The sequence below is a fragment of the Balearica regulorum genome, chromosome 18 (genome assembly GCF_011004875.1).
Source record: "Balearica regulorum gibbericeps isolate bBalReg1 chromosome 18, bBalReg1.pri, whole genome shotgun sequence".
NCBI classification, from domain to species: Eukaryota; Metazoa; Chordata; class Aves; order Gruiformes; family Gruidae; genus Balearica; species Balearica regulorum.
In genome coordinates, this window is record NC_046201.1 from 10731409 (window position 1) to 10750769 (window position 19361).

The 19361-nt window shown below is 49.6% G+C and overlaps 1 long non-coding RNA gene across 1 annotated transcript in view; it reads left to right on the plus strand.

The window, feature by feature from the left end:
- LOC142604397 (uncharacterized) overlaps positions 1-10588 on the plus strand; it is a 49168-nt gene extending 38580 nt beyond the window's left edge. Inside the window, exons 2-3 of the long non-coding RNA XR_012838261.1 lie at positions 8097-8199; positions 8831-10588. This is a non-coding gene — a long non-coding RNA (uncharacterized LOC142604397). The remainder of the gene's footprint in view (positions 1-8096; positions 8200-8830) is intronic.
- The last annotated feature ends 8773 nt before the right edge of the window (positions 10589-19361 follow it).

The following is a 19361-nucleotide window of genomic DNA, read 5'->3' on the forward strand; positions in this document are numbered from 1 at the left end:
CATCGGTTCTTGAGAAATGCAGATCCTGAGGCGGCTGATGTTTGTTGGGGGGGAGCTGGATGTCAGAAGTTACTTTTCCTGTTATTGACGGCGTTGGAAATGTGCGGCGTGTGCCACACGTTTTGCACTGTAGATGTTGGAGGTCCAATGGTGAAAGGTGTTGCTTTCACCAGTATTTTCTGTGGCGAGTTATAGTTCTCTGCAAATGGAAACCTGAAATACCGCAGCTTCACGAGTGTTGTCCCAGGTCAGGAATGTCCCCTGGGCCGCACCACCGACCCCTGTTAGTGAAAGGGCCCTTGTGCATCCCACACAACGTGGCTGGGGAGTGGGGACCACACACCCAAACCCATGGCCCACCGCAGCAGCCCTTCAGGTGGGCACCTGAAACCTCTGGGTCCTGCTCCCGCGGGCTCAGCGCCGAGCAGCGGCTGGGGCTCTGCCGGTCTCTGAGGGCTCCCATGGAGCAGGAGAGGACCATGGTTCTCTGGTCCTTTCTGACCATCAGATGTTCACGGATGATCCTGTCTGCGTTTGTCTCATGCTCCAATCATGGGGGATTGCACCAGGGCTGTGATTTTCCTGTCTCCTGTGTGTGGTCACTCGTGCCAGCGTGCTCTGCTTAGCCCAAGCAGTTATGCTCTTTTCAGCTGCTGGCTGAGATACTCTGTCCCTTTTCCTGCATTTTCCATGGTCTTTCCATCTTTGCAGCAAGCCTAGCAGAGGAGCACCAAGCTCCTGCCCGGCTCTTCTCTTGCTCTGCCTGCTGGGGCTGGGTGATGTTCCCAGGTCCAAGGTGCAGACCCGACTGGCCACGCAGGGACGTGAACAGGGACACGCGGACACATGCATGTGCACACATGTGCAAACCTGGCACAGGATGAGGCTGGCGTGGACTTTGCTTCCACAACCTCCTTTCCATCGCATCCAGCTCGCTCTGCAGTTCCAGCAGAAAGGATGTAGAAGCTTTTTGGGTGGAGCAGGAGAAGCGATGGCTAACACGCTCCAGCCCTCGCCTCGCTGGTGCCATGGAGAAACGCATGATTAATTTGTTTAAAACGTCACTGAGGGTACGTGTGTTCTTCCTGTGCTGCGAAACCAGAGCCAGAGCCTCGGTCTGTAATTCTTTTAGGGAAAGATGACAGAGTTGGTCTTGATTAAACCATTGGATTAATCTTGATTAAACCATGGTTAAATTATAATGTGTCTAGCTATTCATATGATACATAAGGAATTTATTGTTATGGCATGGGTTGCCGTGCCCGATATTAAAAACTTGCTCTTGTGCTCACTAGCAACTCACATGGCAAAAATAAACAAATAGGATGGTAGGGGAAGGACTTTCTACATTACCACTGTAGTATAAATGGAGCTCTCATTTCAATAGCATTAGCTTTATGGTGATTTTTAGCCACAGATCTCATGTCATAGCCTGTTTTCCTGCCAAGGAAACATAGGCAGGCTTGCCATCCTCTAATGGGGGTTCCCAAAGCATGTGGCCACCGCTGTGGTGGTGGCGAAGAGCCAGGTAGAATGGTCGCGTAGTGCCATAATAAGCAATCATTTAGCTAAGGGTAACCTCCAAAGCCAACGCTCATAAGGAAAATCCCGGGACTGTTTTGGTGTCTGGCAGAACAGATGAAACACCAGCCTGAAGGGATTTCTCCGATAGATCTTCCACTCTCCATACAGTGTTTGCTTTTTTCCTTCAAAGCTGAAAAGTTTGGCAAATGTATCATGCACCCGCCTGTTTATACTGGTCGCTGAAGGGTCTTCTTGTTGCTGTCATCTCCAGGACACGGACATTAGAAATGGATGTGCATGAGTCTGCCCTGATGCCCAGGCTGGTTTCAGACCCAAAGTCAAGGGTGGTTGGGTCAGAGCAACATCCTTGGCAACCGGTGACCTGCGGAGCAGCTCGTCGATGGAGCGCTGCCTTTGCATTCACCCGCAGCTCCCTCCTTTGCCACGCAAAAGCTGAGGGCAGGGAAGGAAGGAACAGATTTCCTGCTGGGGATGGCCTCAGCCCTGCCACGGAGGAGCTGGCACGGAGGAGGAACAGGCAGATGGAGAGGGACCGCTCTGCTTCTGCTCTGCTAACAAGCAGTTGAGGTGAAAGCTGGTCACAACTGGAGGGGTCCAGGCACATTTTAGAGAAAAATTAAATTACTGTTATGGAGCACGATGAGTTACGAGAAGGGATGATGTGATGTGTTGGAGGAAATGATGAACTCCTGAGATGGTCCTTCCTCTCTGTTGCTCTGGTAGCCTCCAGGGAAATCCTCAGAATTTTGACAGAGCCTCAAATCTGGAAATTTTTAAATGTCACAGAGCCCTGTGCGTCGCCTTCCTCGCTCAGATGGGCTCCCACTGGCGTTATGCTCCTGGGCTGCACTGGGGTGGTGCTGCTGGCGGAGGGGAGGCAATGACCCCTGAGGGGCTGGGGCATGTCGGGGGGCCCCTCACCCCAGCATGGCTCTGCCTCCATTCCTTCCCAGGCCCCCGGTTTCTAACACTCTTCTTCAGGGCTCCGAGGCAGGTTGGGCACTGTTATGCTGGTTTTATTATCGATCTATTGACTGATAGATCCCGCTGGCCAGGTGAAGATCTACATCTGGAGATACGTATGGGCCATGGCTTGATTTCACCCAGCCTGGGTGGACTTTTTGGGTAGCAGAAGGTGTTTCTTAAAGTCTGTGATACGAAAAGAGTTTGGAGGGCCTGGTGGGGCCCCAGGGAGTGAAACACATCTGCCCATGCCCAGTGCTCATCTGGCAAGCTCAATGTACTCCTCAAGGACATTTTTTAGGCCAGCCTTTCTTGGGGGGCAGAATCCAGCTGAGGATCCCTACAGCCCCCTCGAGACTTTGGAGAGCCTCCTCCCCGGGAGCTGGAGGTGCTGGGAGGAGGACTGGACCAGCTGGGGAGCCTGCGCCTCTTGCAGCTCATACCCGCCAGCTCCCAGGCTCAGGTTTAACTAGTCTCCCACCAGCCTTGCTTTCCCAGACCCTGATCCCAGGCTGAACACCAGTCGGGATCTCTCCCATCCCCTTATTTCACACAGCGTTTCTCGCCCTCTACCAGGGCTGAGTTTCCTTGCTTGCATCCCACCGGGATACAGCTCCTGACCCCAGATCTCATACCCAAGTGCAGACAGCAAAAGCCATAATCCCCCGGGGAGCTGATAGCGGGGTTTATAAAGCCCCGTGTCTTCCTTCGGCCATCGCTGGCGGGTGGGAGGACGTTAGCTCCTGTGCGGATGCCTGTAATGGGAACGGTGCCTGGGGAGGCATTTGGTCCTCATTAGTGGACGCTCGGTAGCTGTTTTGTCATTTTTCTTGTTTGTCATAAAAAATAAATACAGTTTAATAGATGATCTTACAGAGCAGGTTTTGGCAACAAAATAGACCGTGTCCCATTATAAACTTGATGTGTATAATTTACTGCAAGATGGAATATAAAACCATTTCCAGCTCAGATGAGGGAGAGGGAGACACAGATTTAGGTCTTGATTGTGCTGAAATGAAAAACAGCGCATTCTTGGATCGTGTATTAAATCAAGCATCCTGTTTTATGGAGTCCAAACTATAAACAGCCTTTTTCAGAATAATTAATCACGTCATTTATTTTTTGGTTTGAAAACTTTGGGGAGGGAATTTCTTTCATTTCTTTGTGTATTTTTAGAGATATCGTGGGCAAAAGAGTAGCCCTAAACACCACAGACTATTGGGAGACCAGGGAGGACTTTGAGGGGAGGTTCCTGTCAAAATCCCATCCGTTAGCAGAGATTTGAGGAATGCCCTGAGGAGCTCTCGGGAACGCCATGCCTGATGGGGAAAGCTTGGCTCTGGAGCCAAGGACAGGGATGTGGAGCGGAGGTGGGAAGGTGAGTGGAGGAGGCATCGATGCAGCTGGTGATGTGCTAACCATCTCTGCTTTCCCAGCCCCGCGTTAAGAGCGGGTCAGCGGGGGCTGGGGGCCGGTGGGGGTGTCTGTCAGCAGAGGATGCTCCTTGTCTGACCCGCTGGCCTGCGGCGTGCTCACCTTCCATCCAGTGTGGGAAAACATGCCCCCTGCTTTTGCTTAAACTGGGCAATTAATTCTTACTGGGATTAGAAACGGGACAGGTCCCTGCTATCAGCGCTGTCTCCATCGTCCCGCAGAGCTACAAGCAGAGGACCCGATCCCCCACCGCCGTAAATCAGCACAGCTCTGCTGGAGCTGGAAGAGGGATGCGGATTTCTGCCAAGGAAAGAGAGAGATCCAAAGCGCATTTCCTCCATCCTCCCGTTGCATAAAGCAACGCGGCTCCTCTGGTTTCGGAGCGGCAGGACTGGCTCGCCTTAATTCTGATTTCAGCAGAGCCAGAGTAAATCCAAAACAGCTCTGGGGAAGTCAGTCAAGTTACTGGAGACTCAAGGCTAGAGGAGATAGGAAACTATTCACAGCTCGTATGTAGCTGTCGACATTATATATAAAAAGGTGGCTGCATACAGCAACAATGTGCTATAGGCAGGGCACTAATCTCTGGTGTTATTAAGTTTCCTGACATTTCCCATTATCGGAGCTTCTTTACAGTTCTGTATAGGACTGTAAAACTTTAATCTTTCAGGTTGAAATGCATCACCTATGTGCCATCCCCGACACAGGTAGTGCCACCGGGTGAAATCTTGCTTTTTCTTGATTTTCTGAAGAGCTGGGAAGCTGCACAAACCCCAGCTGAGTTGACAAAAGCAATTGATAAAGCTGCGAAGTCTCGCACCCCGGAGGGGTTCATCCCAGCATTCCTCCTGCCTGAGCAACCCTCGCTTGTGCCGTGCTGCCCGTGCGGGTGCGGGTTTTAATACGTGCTTACAGCTGCTTTCCCCACGGGACCCCCCGGCCCCTGCGGTCAGCAGGAGCTGTGCCGAGGTACGCCGGGGTGAAGGAGGCAGGACCCCATCCCCTAGGACCAGCAGCATCTTGTCTTAACCACGCTATATGGAATTATCTACTCATCCCCGACAATAAATAACCCACCAAGTCCTATAGAAAACCTACCCTGCTTCTGTGGCAAGAGGCTATAGGCTAATGTGCATGTACAAGAAGGTAAACCAACCTTTTTTTGAGCTGGAAAGCGGCATGTTTTACTGGAAAACCAAACCAGTTTGCTTTGGCTGTGCTGCCACCTGTCCTCATGGCAGCTGTACTCCTGCTGCTCCGTTCCCTGGTTGGGGTACTTAATGCTGGAGGTGTTGTGGCAATATGTTGGAGCTGAAACCTATCGGCTTCATGCCAAAATAATTCATGTAGGGTTGTTTGGCTTTTTTTTTATTTTTTCCCAATGAAAAATCAAAATTTCCTCTGCAAGACGAGACCTGATTTCAGTGAGGTGGAGCGGGGGGGACTGAGTGGTGGTGGTGCGGGAAGAGGAAATAACTTTCTTTAAAAAAAAAAAAATCCTAAAAATGACTTTCCCTTTGCAAAATAAATTTTATGACACATTTTTCTAACAGCCCTAATTTTGAACAGTATTAGCAGTTTGGTGCCAGCCCGATGAGTGCTGGAGCAGCTCACATTCCAGTAGGAATGAGGTATGAATCCTAGCACCAAATCTGAGACTGGCAATGGGTCTTTCTCGCTGGGACCCTGCGGGTGAAGGTACCCCCATGCAGAGGCAGGAGAAGAGACCATCTCGGTGGGTTCAGTGCACAAAGCCGTGGGCTTCTCGCAGCTATAGTAGAAATACAAATCCTGCAATGAGCCGTTCAAGCATAGAAATGCGTTTTGGCTATCAGATGGCTGATAAAATAGTTGTGTGAATATACAGCTGAGGTAGTGATGGGATTAGATAACAATCTAATTTGGAGAGAAATTGTTCCTAAAGGGTCTGGTTTGGGCTTCCACATGATGTTGTATTGCATCTGCTCAGGACCGGCTGCCTCTTGTCACCAAAGACGCACGTGGAGTTGCCGGACGGTGACTTACGGCGAAGGGTGACCTCGCGTTTTGGATGCAAGGCTTGAATTCAGTTCCTGGCTCTACACCACGGTTTCTCTTGCCCACGCGTTGGCCTCCTTGTGCCACCAGCAAGGTGTGGAGTTCAGGGGCTCCGGATGCCGCTGCAGCGGATGGCGGGGATCAGAGTGCTCTGAGCCTCCGTGAGCTCTGGCCGTTTGTCATCCCCTCACCCAAAGAGGAAAAACAGCAATTTTCAGGACATAAAGAGCAGAAAAGGTTTCACTGCTTGCTGGTTTGCTGGAAGCAAACAGATCAATAACACTTGATACATAACTAAATAAAACCAAGGCAGACCCCAGCTTGCTGGATTGCCAGGGATATATTTTGTGGCTGAAACGGTGGCTTTTCTCCTTGGAAATGGCACTAACTGTTTTCCCTGTTTTGTGGGTATTAAGGGAAAGAAATGGGAACTTTTCTGTTCTTCTTTGTGGTTTGAGCCTGAGTGCTGGATATCAGCACTTGCCCCCGTTGCAGGGCTGATGCAGTTTCACCGTAGTTGCTTGTCCAAGAGCAGATTTGGTCCCGAGGAATGATGGTGGATAGAGGATTTGCTCTTGGCCTCACAGAAAGAACAGCTGGTGGTTCACTGCATTCCCAAATGAAATTTGTGGGGAGAAAGGAGATATTGAGCAGGTGTCTTCTGTGGAAAGCATCTCGAGAAACTGAAAATTTCCAGTTTGATATTTTTTGCTAGAGTTTTTCTATTTCTTGAAACTTAGCGTGGAGTTTTGGGCCACTGACTGGCCTTTCTCCATCACTGTGGGACTATTTTTCTTGATTAAAACCCCCTAATTTTCCTTTGAGCTGCTCTTTCTCAAAGTGCTGCCCAGAGCATGGCCTTCTCCTCAAGCTATGCAATGGTTTCCTGATGCAAACGATGTCCTCCAGATTCAGTAGCGAGAAGGACCTACATGTTTCTTGTGCAACTATTCCTGTGAAGCCATTAGAGAGGATGGTTTACAACCAGGGGAGATCTCTCTAATTTTGACAAACATAGCAGTCTTTTGGTGGATCTAGAGACCTTCCTGGTGTGATGGAGCCTCCAACCTCCACCTCCCTGGCTAGAAGGGCTGTGGCAGCTCAGCCACGTCCCTGGGCACTGGCTCAGTGTCCTCCCCACCTTGCCAGCGAAGAGAGGTCAGCAGGGAGCCAAGCGCTCCATGATGATGGAGACCTCATGCTTGTTTTCCCTTCTCACCGGCGAGCTGTGCATCGCCCGAGGAGCCGCACAGGGGCAACCAGCTGATGGGAACCGGGTGGTTGTGCTGAAGTAATGATAATCTCTGGTGTAGGAGCTCTGAGGAGCTCCTCTGTTACGTGCTCTGCCCTGAGAATGAGTAAATAAAAGCCTCCTCATTTATTTATGATGCAAATAGCAACTGTGCATTCAGCTCTAGGATTTGTTGATTATTTATTTAGAGCCTCTTGTCTCAGAGGCACTGGCCATTTGCATGCAGGAGGCATCTGTCTAGGTTTATTACCCACAAACAGACATTTTGCTTCTTGGGCTGTGGCTGCTAATGTTTTTGAAAGTCTGCTGTGGAAACAGAAATCCTTCCAGGGAGACACAGATCCCCTGGCCCTTCCTCTTCAGAGTCAATAGCAGCAGCTCATGGTCCCACCAGCCCCTCAGAAAATCCCAGCTGCGCCGTATCCCGCTCCCATGGAGCAGTTGAACACTGGGCCCCTCTGGGCATGAAGGTTTCTCCTGTGATAGCACCAAAGAGTGATGGCTAAAATCCAGTTGCTGTAGGTCCTCAGCCTCAAAAAGCTAAAGGGAAAATGGGTAGGAGATAGATACAGGCAGGCATGGAAACAGTGAGACAGTAGTGATGGTTGCTTGGGACCTCCTTCCTCTCCCCCCGTGATGGGAGACAGAGCGTTACTGTGTGCCAGAAGTGTTAAATCTTTCCTGTTCCACAAGCAGACATAAAAAGATGCTTTGTTGGGTTCCTGGAAACCTGGGGAGTGAATCGGTGTTCTCTTGTGACAAGGTGTTTTTCAGTACTCCTGGTTCTTCTCAGGTTGGTGGCTGATAAAGTTTTGGCACTTGGCTTTAGGAAGCTAATGACACTCATTTGATACCTCCTTCTCAGGTCATCTCCTTGGCTTTGACAGTTGATGGAGCACAAGTCCTTCTGCAGAGCGTGCCTCCTCAGTGATCCATGGTGTGGACCAGACCTCGACTCCAAAGCTTTGGTGAGTACAATCCTGGACAGCATTTTCGAAGAGTACAAAGGCGAGGAGGGAAGGGCTTGTCCCAGCAGATGGACGAGCCCAGAAGGGTTAGGTTATAACAAAGAAATTCTGTCCATCCCCGCTGGTCACAGTTGTGTCACAGGACTCCAGGAGGAAAGGCACCAGTGGCTGGCCCTGGCCTGCTGCCACTATCTCATTATCCATAAAGTTATCACGGCTGAAATGTCTGTCTTTAATTGTCCTGCCTAGGAATCCCTTCTTGGTAAAATGATGCCACAGTCAGAGTTTTAGAGGTGAGAGTTGATTTTTTGAGATTTCTTTTCAAAAAAGCTGTATATACCCTTTTATTTGACTGCCTGTCTTGCAGTCTTAGGGCCCGTGGGTAGGAATTATTTTCCTGGTACCCCCATGGTGTGTTTTTGCAGGGTAAAATCATTTATATCCACTAAGTCTCAGAACTGTGAGGCAGAAATAGAAGAATTAGTTCATACTGCATAGCACAGCTGACCAACCTGCAACAGAGGACAATTAAATCCAGACTTAGATGATCAAACTTAGGCACCTCAATGAGTGACTAAAGGCTCTAGTCCAAGCTCAGATCATTGTAGGTCTTGGATCTCTTCTCTTACAGACTGAAAAAAGGTCGCTGTTAAGCCAGATATAGCTTTTGCTTGGCTCCTTGACTCCTGGCAGGATTTCCAGGGCTTTCCAGGACTTCAGCTATTCTCATGGGTCTTCTCTGAATCCTCCTCCAGCTTTTCAGCCTACATCTCAAGGTGTGGAGCTGCCTGGGAACTTACGGGCAGGATCCAGCTAAATTCTGGATCCATTGTGCAGGAAGTCACCCCAGTGGTTAGTGGTGAAAGCCCCTGCTAGCTAGTGATGAAAAGTCTTTTAGAGCTGGCAAAGTTGAGAAATGGGGGAATGTCCAGGAGCCCCTGGGCTTGGAGGAGGCGTTGAAGGTTTGAAGTGGTATGGCACTCCTGTAGCAAATAATCGGCGTGTGGCCTGGAGGGACAAAAGGGGCCAGATACAGATAAACAGCAGAGTGGTAAATGTGCCTGCTCTGTGTGTGTCCCCAGATGTGTAAGCATCTGGAGCGATTTTGGGAAGTACTCAAATAGCAAAGAAACCTGCAGAGATGCACGAGCGGGACCTTGGTGACTATCCGTGTTTCACCTGAAACCGACTATCGGCTAAAGGGAAGGAGAGCTGGGGCTGGGCTGGGCTCTGCAGCGGGGCAGGACGCAGCCTGGGGCTGTGTTCCGCGGGCGGCTGCGGTGCACGGCCAGAAACCCCGGTACAGCACCGGCCCCCGGGGCTGGCGTGGGTTCTGCGGCTGCTTCGGTCTCTGGGCTTGGACTCAAGCCAGAGTGAATCTCATCGAGGGGCTGGGATGAGGAGGGGGGTAACGAACTGTTTAGAGGGCCGTGAATAGCAGCTTTCATCAGCTGTCATTTCCCATTACTACTGGCTCAACATGGAAACGCAGCGCGGGGCCCTGGGAGGAGAGGTTGCCCCTGCCTTCCCAGCCCCAGCCAGCTCCATCCACCATCTCCTCGGGCTCTTCGGAGACTGAACCTGGCACAGGAAGGGCTGGCTGGACCCACCAGCTGCAGGACACTAGCTCACCCCTTGCTTGACGGCATGGAGAGGGGGTCAGAAGTGACCAGGACCTTGCTGTGCTTGATGTGAGTTGATGTGGATGATGCACAAATACGAACCCTTGCAGACTTGAAGGAGTTCTGCAGCACCTAACCTGACTGCAAGGGTGCCACGTGCATAAATCTTCAAACAAGACTGAATAGAGAGCTTTCTGCCAAAAGGTAGCAGAGAATTTGATGTAATAACAGAAATATGCTTCAGTTGCCTTGGAATACAATATCCTCCTGAGCTGGCTTGCGTATCGCTTCACAAAGATCAGCTGTCCACCAAACTACCCATACCTCCCAAACTTGGCTGCATTTCAGTGCTCCTGGGATGCAGTACAAGAAGAAAAGGAGGATGATGGAGTGTATCTGCTTCCAGTCGGTCATGGTGCAAAGTGCCTAAATCTAAGCCTGAGGATGGAGCTACACCCTGCGTGTATGGACGGTTGCGGGAGCTCTTGGTGCCATTTCTGGTTGGAGATGGGTGTGGTGGAGCTGGAAAGGAATGTGAGTTTGGAAAAGGGAGTTTCCAGCAGGGAGTAGCCAAAGGAAACTGGTAGGTTTTATGCCAATGAATTGGAACTGGGATTACAAAGGCAGAGAATAATTCTTATGCTCTGAAGCTCATTCATTTGCTTAATTCTGGGTTGGGGTGGTTGGTACAGGAAAGGATGGTGGCCAAGGGCTGAGTGCAGAAATCTCCAAACCCCGTATCTGACAGAATTACTCGCTTTTCTTAACTTAGCTGTGTGCGGGCAGCTCTGGGCAAGCAATATGCCAAGCGCGATGGCTGGTGCTTGCCAGTGCCCAGAGATGCTGTGGGGGTGGGTGGGGGGAGAAGGGCTGGGAGGAAGCCGGGGGTGGAAAAGCTGTGTTGCTCCAAGGCCAAGGTGGGCATGGAGCAGAGAAGGGTGTGAAGGACAAGGAACACCTCTGCAAGAGCGAGCCTTACGGAGACAGCTGCTCCACTCCAGTTCCTTGGTGTCTCCCCACCTGCAGCTCCCTTGAACCTTCCCTTTCATCCCTTCAATCTTTATTTCATTCGATTAATAAAAACCTTCTTTCCTTCTCTCGGCAGAGATACTGGCGCACAGCCCACGGGCTGGGAGTGGAGGGAGGGAATAGCTGCAGCTTGGCTTCTCCTGCCTGACCACCAGCCAGCTGCCTATCTCGGGATGGATCCAGCAGGAGCACGGGAGCTCGCATCCAAGAAACCTCGGTGCTCTGCCAGGGCCACACAGGTAGCAAAGAGCCTGATAGAAAGTCAAGTGCAACATCTGGGAGTCTTTTTTTTTTTTTTCCTGTTGCCTCCGCTGTACTTCAGAGCAGTAACTCTCTGATGTGCATGGAGGGCTTGCCAAAGCTCCAAATGCTCCAGTCTCCCGCACGAACACCCCTGCGTGTGCACAAACACACGCCTGTGTCTGTCTAGGAAATCTGCAGCAGAGGACAACAGCTATATTCTGGAGTAATATGTTGCCTGTGAGACCCTGAGATCCTTTGTAGGAGAACAAATTGGGCTGGGGACTACCTATTTGAGGAACTTCTCCTTCTCCCTTCTCCTGCATCCTCCCGTAGGAGTCTAGAACTGCAGCTAGTCGATAAAGGAAGATGAGCCAAAATACTCCTGTGAGAAGGAAACGGATCCAGGCAAGGGGGAGTTGGCCTCCTTTGCTGTCCACCAGTGATGCCCCACAGACTGCCAGGTCATTTGCTTTCCCATCTGCATCCCGGAAGGTCTCAGGCAGTGGACAGCTTTGCAAGGGGTGGGAATGTGCAGTCCTGCTCTCCCCGTGAGCACCATGGCTCTGGTCTGGAAACGGCATCGCTAAAGGGCTGTGCAGTCTAAGAGCTTGTTCGCGGTGGTTTTTCCTGGTGTGTGTACAAGCTACTGAGGGGCTCGTAGCGATGGAGACAAGCAGAAACCTTCCTGATAGCCAGTGCTCAGGCAGAGAAGCAGGATGCTGCTGGGAAGCAAATGGGAAAACAGAGCCTGCGGGAGAGGAAGGAAAAAGCGAAGGCAGGCTCAAGATCTGGAGCATCTTTAAGGCGACAGAGTTGGCCATCAGAGTCAAGGACAGACGGGTTGGCTTCCTGAGCCCACGGAGCCCCATTCCCATTCCTGGGCATTTTGGGCCATGTTTACCCCTTACATAGCAGCAAAAAATGATTTAGTTCCCACTTGGTCTGTGTTGGGAAATCAAGTACCTTAATAGGAGCCACAAGCTTGGAGAAGGGGTTTAACTCTTATTTTCTTGTCCAAAGGCTGGTCTGGTGATAGAAGTGTGATTGAGCCTTCCTTAGTCTGGCAGGGACGGGGCTGCCTCACGCAGGGCTCCCTTGCTGCCCGCCGAGCGGTTTGCAGCACTGCGGGTGCCCAATTTTGGTTTTTGGGACGTTCAGGAAGAAGAGTGCAGAATTCCTTCTTTGTGCATTCAGAGGGCAAGGATTTGATGCCAAGGACGGGCTCACACAAAACTTGGCTTCAGTTTTGCTCATGGTCTCTGAACCACGAGTGGTAAGAGCAAGCCTCTGCCACCAGGCAAACACAGCCGTGGATTTCAGGAGTGGATTTGAGGCTAGCATCTGGATGCTGCACAGTTTAATGTTTGCATTTCTTACTGGCGCTCTTCCTCTTCCTGGTCTTACTTGACGCTATTTATCCCAGCCTTTGGTGGCTGTACTTCGGAATAGTTACAGAGGTGACTTCAAAAATTTTAACCAGATCTCCAAATATTTTCATGAACGCAATCACAAAGTAGAATTTGGTGACTGCAAACTGTTAACTAGTATTTATTACTGGTTCAAGAAACCATCAGATCTGATGCAGTTTAGGAGGGGCAGTGAAGCATCCAGAATGCACCCAGTAAAGTTTGTTAGTAACTATTTTCTCCTTCTTTCTTCCCAAGAGATGTCTTATCCGGCCTGGGAATGGGAGTACTGCCATGTAACTTGACTGAGTAATCACTAATACCACCAAATAGCTTAAACAGATAATTTCCTAACAACAGGACGAGCAAATTATGTGAGCCATCCAGCTGAGAGAGAGTTGACAGAAATGAAATAATTATTTCAGGAATTAATTTTGAACAGAGAAGGAGTCCAGTGTCAGTGGTGCAGGAAAGACACAAGAAAAGGGGAAAAAAAAAAAACCCCAAACAACGCCTAGAGGAAAATATAATTTAAACAGCCACAGAAGACATGCAAATTCAGACATTTGCTCGATGAGGGGCCTCTGGATTTTCCCTGATGAACTCTAATGCAAAGAGGAAATTAAAGAACTCTGTTTTCCACCCTGCCCAGTTGCAAAGCGTCTGCGCGGGGAGCGGGGCCGGAGCCAGGGAGGAACGCTGCAGTGCGTGCCGGCGGGGAGGGACTGGCCCAGGAGGGACGTTTCTGCTCTCAGACTGACATTGGTACGCGTCAGGAGAATTTTTATTATTTTTTTTTTTAGAGAGTATTCTTGTTTGTTAAGCAAAGCAAACAACTAATGCGACAAAACTGAAACTTTAAGCAGGCAAAGATCAGCCTGGATATACTTCTTGATCGAGTGTGTTTGTTTTTTCTTTTTCTGGAAGGGTCTTCCAAGATCCTCCAATATCTGAGACCGTTTCTTTTTTGAAATAGAAACATCCGGTTTTCTAGTCAATAATACTTTTAATTTTGAATTGTAAGCTAAGTATAGCATGAATGGGGCTTCTTTGCTGAAGGTTTTGGAGAATTGAAACCAAATGTTTAAAAATTATCTATCCAAAATACTTGGCTTGACTGAACTCAAATGACTGTTGTGTTTTTTAAACTATAAACAATATTGAAATTCTGTTTATCCCAGTACGACTTGAGAATTGTTTACAATTTTTAGACATTTTGCAGGAACTAAAAACCTGTTCCTCGTGTATATTTATGCTGGCAGCCGCTATCTAAAGGACAGCTCAGCTCCTCAAAAAGTAGAAGCATATGACAATTTTCTCTTTAGTAACGCTGTTAAAATCTGGGGTGTCAAATCAGGATTAATTCCCCGGCCGGTTTGGCCGGCTGGGCAGCGGTTGTGGCTGGGCAGAGGTTGCGCCCGGGCAGCATTTCCCTCCGGAGCAGCGGTGCCGAGGGTCCAACATGCAGCATGAGCCCCGTGAGCTCCCCGGCTCCGGGGTGTGCAATGTCTGAGAGGGGTTTAGGTGGTCGAAACGTGAGACTCTGACTTCAGACGGACATTCCCGCGCTGCCGGGAAAACGAGCCGCAGCTTCTGTTTGACTGAGGCAGGACCCGCACCCGGGATCTGGCTGTGCAGGGGTGCGGGGTGCTGCGGCTGGAGACCGCCCAGCTCTTCCATTAATAAGCTTTTTTGAGGCAGTGGAAGCCCAGATTGGATCCGATGGCAGGAGTGATGATGTATACGGGCAGTCCATCACTACACCAGCAGCGTCGTCCAGACGCCTCTTACACGAGTGTCTGCTCCGGATGGCACGGCTCGTGGCACCCGGGGGCACTGCGGACCAGGGAGAGCTCATATGGCCCCTCCTGCTCACCAAGGCATACGGGGCAATATCCAGTTTATAGGGGCAGAGCTGGCCATGTCCTGAGCCCCAGCCCTGCCAGCAATGCACATGGGTAAGCCGTACAAATAATCTCTTTCTTTAACCTTCAATCTTCTAGTTGTGGAAAGTGGAGGAGTTTGGTCTCGGGCCAATACTGGTTTTGAGTTACAGGGAACCACAGTGAGGTTTGGTTTTTTTTTTTAATTCGAGGTGTAGTGATGGTGGTGGTTATATCTTTATAATTCCCGTGGCCGGGGGCTAGAGACATGTCTGTGGGGTAGGATGTGCCCTGGAATTGGGGTCCTTGGATTCTGGCTTAGCCTTGGACTGCAGACCCAGCCTGGGCTTAGCAGACATGCTCTTTTGGTCGGAAGAGCTGATTCAAAAAACAAGTAGGAAATGGCTCCGGGCAATCCAGCAAACCCTGTGATGCTGCTGAAGCGATGATGTGTTTGGAGGGCAGGGCTGGATGCTCTGCTCTGCCCCCACCAGCCCTGCCCAGCCCTGCGCCTCGCTGGAGCCTGCCCCCGTTGCACGGGGAGCCTGCGGTAAAAGCACAAACCCTTCTGCACGCCCCGAAGCCGTGGGTCCCGGGCAGCCGCTGAGGCTGTTCTGCACCAGCAGAGCCCCGGTGAGGTGCAGACGAGGCAGCGTGCGGCTGCAGGCGTGGGGAGAGGCGGGTAATTAGATTGGTGACTCCGTTTGCCCTGTCGATATGACGCATTCGGCCGCTTTCTTCTGCGCTCTTAAACTGGTCCTTCTCAGGAGGATTTTTTTCACTCCGTTGCCATCTCTTCTGTGTCCAGCCGTGGCAGGTCTCCTGCAGTGAGCAGTATAGAAAATCTATTGATTCTGTTCCATAAGCCCAGTACAAGGAAAGGTAAGTGCTCCCCAGCCAATACCTCTCAGTCATTTCCTTTAGATGTTGCTCACATGCCCTAAATCACAGCTGTTGGTGAAAAAACAAAAGAAATGAGCTGAAGAAACCATGGCTGAGCAGGTCTAATCCTGTCTACAACATCACCGTTCGTTGCCCCGACGTTAATGGAGGAGCTCACAGAGGCCAGATGCTGTGCATCTATGAAGAAGGACTCTCCGTTACCAGGACTGTTCTGAGTCGCAGGAGAGGAAATCACACAGAGGTTTGGCAAGGGAGCACATTCTTGTGGCCGATAAAACTGTGTTTGAAGTTCCTCTGCTGCACTGAGGACCTCGGGTAACACTCACACCAGCAAATTTGGCCTCCAGAAGTTACACAGTTGTCTTTAAGAAGCATGAGATTATTATTACCATTATTATTCCTATTTAACAATGCTGAAATGCAGGTGCTGAGTCTTTCCTGAAGAGCTCTCCTTGACTCCCAGCAGCTTTCACCGTCAGCCGGGCTGTCCGTAGGGCGTTTCTCGGTCATCAGATTTGGAAGATCCCGGGCCAAGCGGTGTGCACGAGGCTCAGCGCAGCGTTGGCCATCGCTAGCAACTTCACACCCGGACGGACGACGCATCCAACGCTGCCTTCACACGGCGCCGTACTGAGCCTGAGGGCAGCGTCGGACCTGAATTAATGAGAGCTTTCCCTGCGGAGCAACGAGCTGCGCTGCCTCCGGGACGGAGCGAGCCTGAGCAGCGCGCCAGCCCCCGTGCAGCCCTGTGGACAGGTCTAAGATGAAGGAGGTATAATTTCTTTCAAAAGCCAGGGCTGGCCAATGTCTTAGGTAATAAATGCTGTGAATTGAGGAATGCAGCCTTGTTATTGCCTGGCGGAGGGGAATTCATTCTGCACGTTGGCTTCTCCACAGTTTTCCACCCAGGCGTCGTTGACTCTTTACCACCACATAGATATTTCTGTATTTCAGCAAAATTCCCCACTTCTAATCTGGATAGTCCTCGCTGGGTGGAGTGCAAAACCCACATTGTTAACTCCGGATAACGGTAATTAAAAGAAAATAAAATCAAAGGTGCTCAGAAAAGAAATGGAACATTTTTCTGTGGAAGCCAAAAGATTATATTAAACTTCAGCAGTTTAATAAAATATTATGAAGTTTGGGAGCGTATTTTCCCTGGGACTTAATCTGTTTATACATCTAAAAAAGTAAATAGAATATCACTTTACTTGACCACACAGAAAACCTGATATATGGGGGCTGCTCCGCTGTATATATTTCTTGGTGAATTGCTTCCTCGGGTTTCACGCAATGATCGTGAGTTGGGTCCGTTCCTTTCCTACCAGGTCGGGGAACGCAGGAATTCATCAAACTCGACGGCAAAACGCTGTGGATGTGGCAGGGCCAGCGACGGCGAAGGGGTGAAGGGTGGGGGGAGCCACGAAAACCTGATTTTTCAGGGGGTTTTTTGCAATCTAAAGAAAGGAGCGTGACATTAAGCTCGCCGGAGAAAGGTGAAGTGGAAGAGGAGAGGTCGTGGAAATGATGCCAACGAGTCCGAGGGTCACTGGGGAGTTCAGAGCAGGCAGAGCCCCCCCAGGTGCCGTGGAGTGTGTTGGGTTTAGGCTAAAATCAGACACAAATGGGTAAATCTGTCTTTCCCCCTTTTTCATAAACCTGCCCACTCTTTCCAGGTTGCTGCCGCCAGCAAAAAGAGAGCACAGCCTCTCAGTACCCGTAAACTTTATTAAATGTGTGCTTTTTCATTCTTAAATTAAATTAAAATCAGTCTGTTTCATACTGAAATAGCACCAAAGGGAGAAGGATGACAGTATCACCAAGCAAAGGGGAGGGAGGAGAGAAAACCCAGAAACCGTTGGATACGAACAAGAAATTTTTTTAATGGTTAAGAAAATGGGCAATTTTTTTTCTTTTTCCCAATCTGGAGACCTAACATTGTGTATGCTAGTGTGTATGTGGGAGAACCGAGGAGGCTAAGGATCGGCGTTAGTCAAAATCACTCGGTGCAGGGTAGGCGCGGCCAAATCCTTGCTGGAAATTTAACTTCTTAGTGCTGCACCCCAAAGACCACCCCGAATATCACGTAGAGGAGTCTCATACACTGATCTTCGTGGTGTTTATATTCCTTTTAACTGTGTAAATTATTGGGTGGCAGCATTTCCTTAGGAGTTGATTAAATCCCCACGGCATAAAATCAGCGCCAACTACAACGTGGACGTAGCAGCCCGGTCCTTGCCCTTCCAGAAACTGCAGCGATGCGAATCATGGCAGCAGAGGGGCCAGCTTTTGTCTTGCCAAACTACACTGGTTAAGAAAAACCCATTTCTCTGAAATTTTCCAGGTGTGGCCGGTTGAAACAGTGCAAAGAGCCTTCCCACAGTTCAGGTTTGGCTGAAAGCTGCCGCTGCAGCGGGCTGAAGGGAGGTCTCACGTTCAACCGCCTTTCTGAACTGGGCTCTACAAGCCTGTGCCAAAGCATGTCACCATCAGCGGAAAAAAACAACCCCAAAACCTGATTTTTGAAGTCTTTGGGGGCAATACTTGTGCCAAACCTGGTGGTTTCTGTGCACCAGGGCGGCAGTGCCCTGTTCGTGGGGCTGGGACCCGCTGCCTGTTGGCCAAGGGCACCCGGGCAGTGCTGCGAACGGGGGTGAAGGGGATGTGTCTGCCCAAAGATCATAGGATCACAGGACGGTTTGGGTTGGAAGGACCTCTAAAGCTCATCTAGTCCAGCCCCCTGCCATGAGCAGGGACATCTTTGACTAGATCAGGTTGCTCAGAGCCCCATCCAGCATCTACCACCTCTCTGGGCAACCTGTGCCAGTGTCTCACCACCCTCAGCATAACAAATTCCTTCCTTAGAATGAACTTGCCACTTGATAGGATGCTTCGTAAAGGCTTTTTGGGTTTTTTAACTCTTAAAACTGTTCTAAAATCTAAACGTGGCATGGCATGTAAACCTAAGCTTCATCAGTGCCTAATGGTACATTTGATTATTGGAACCAGAAGAATTTTAATACACCTAATTAATTTCTCGTTGTTACTCTATTGATTTTTCTGCTTTAAAAAGAAATAATCAACCTTTATAGGTCACTTTCTTTTTTATTTATAGCTACTTTTGCTTTCCCCTCCTAATACCCATGCTCAACACCGCAGGTCTAGGAGGGGGCGAGGTTTTCAATAGTTTACTTCCAATTCTTCTTAGGTTAAAATAATCTAAACTTCATGGCTGGATTTTAAAATAAGCCTAAAGAGTTTAGAGGCTTAAATGTTATTAGGGTTCAAAGCAATTTGATTGCATGACCTCTTTTTTTAAAAGCCATTGTTCATACGTGGAGGGATTTTCAAAAATATTTATGGCCCAGATCAAAAAAAATCAATTACAGGCTCAGATCCCTAAATTGTTTTACTAGGTGTGCAGCAAGGGATTCGAGCCCTCAGAAATTAGTGGAAGTGAAACATTCAAGCGTTTGGGGGAAATTATGGCTATGTAGCCGAGTTCAATGTGCTGGGAAGCGTTTTTTAAAGGCACGTCTGATAGTTAGGCTTGTGTAGTTAGGCTTGTGTACGCACCGAAGCTACACTGACTTACTGACAGTGATTTGGTGGCAGTTGTAGAAACTCATTTGTATGGAGGCGCTTGATACCGCTATAGCTAGTTCAGTGCGGGAAGAACAATCTGTAGCGCTATAAAGCTGCTTTAGACTTATCTAAATGTGACCGTATGAGAGACAATAGCAATATAATTATATTGATTTTTTTAAATCATACTCTTAAGTGATATTTATACTTGTCAAAAGGCATGTACAGATTAGCCCAACCTTAAGTCTCCTTGAAATACCAAAGAAAGGACACGCTTAAATCTTCTTATCGGCTTGGAAAAACCTCAGATTTTGTGCCTCGGTTGTGCCTGTGAGCGAGTGACGCCTTGTCCGGGCCGCAGCTTGGCTTTTGCACTTGGGTGGAAGAGCACAGCTCGGGAGGGATGGTGGCCACCTCCCACTCCTGCCCCAACAAGCCTTGCTCTCAGAAGGGCTTTCCCAATAATTAACCCCCATCCTTTGGCTACACCT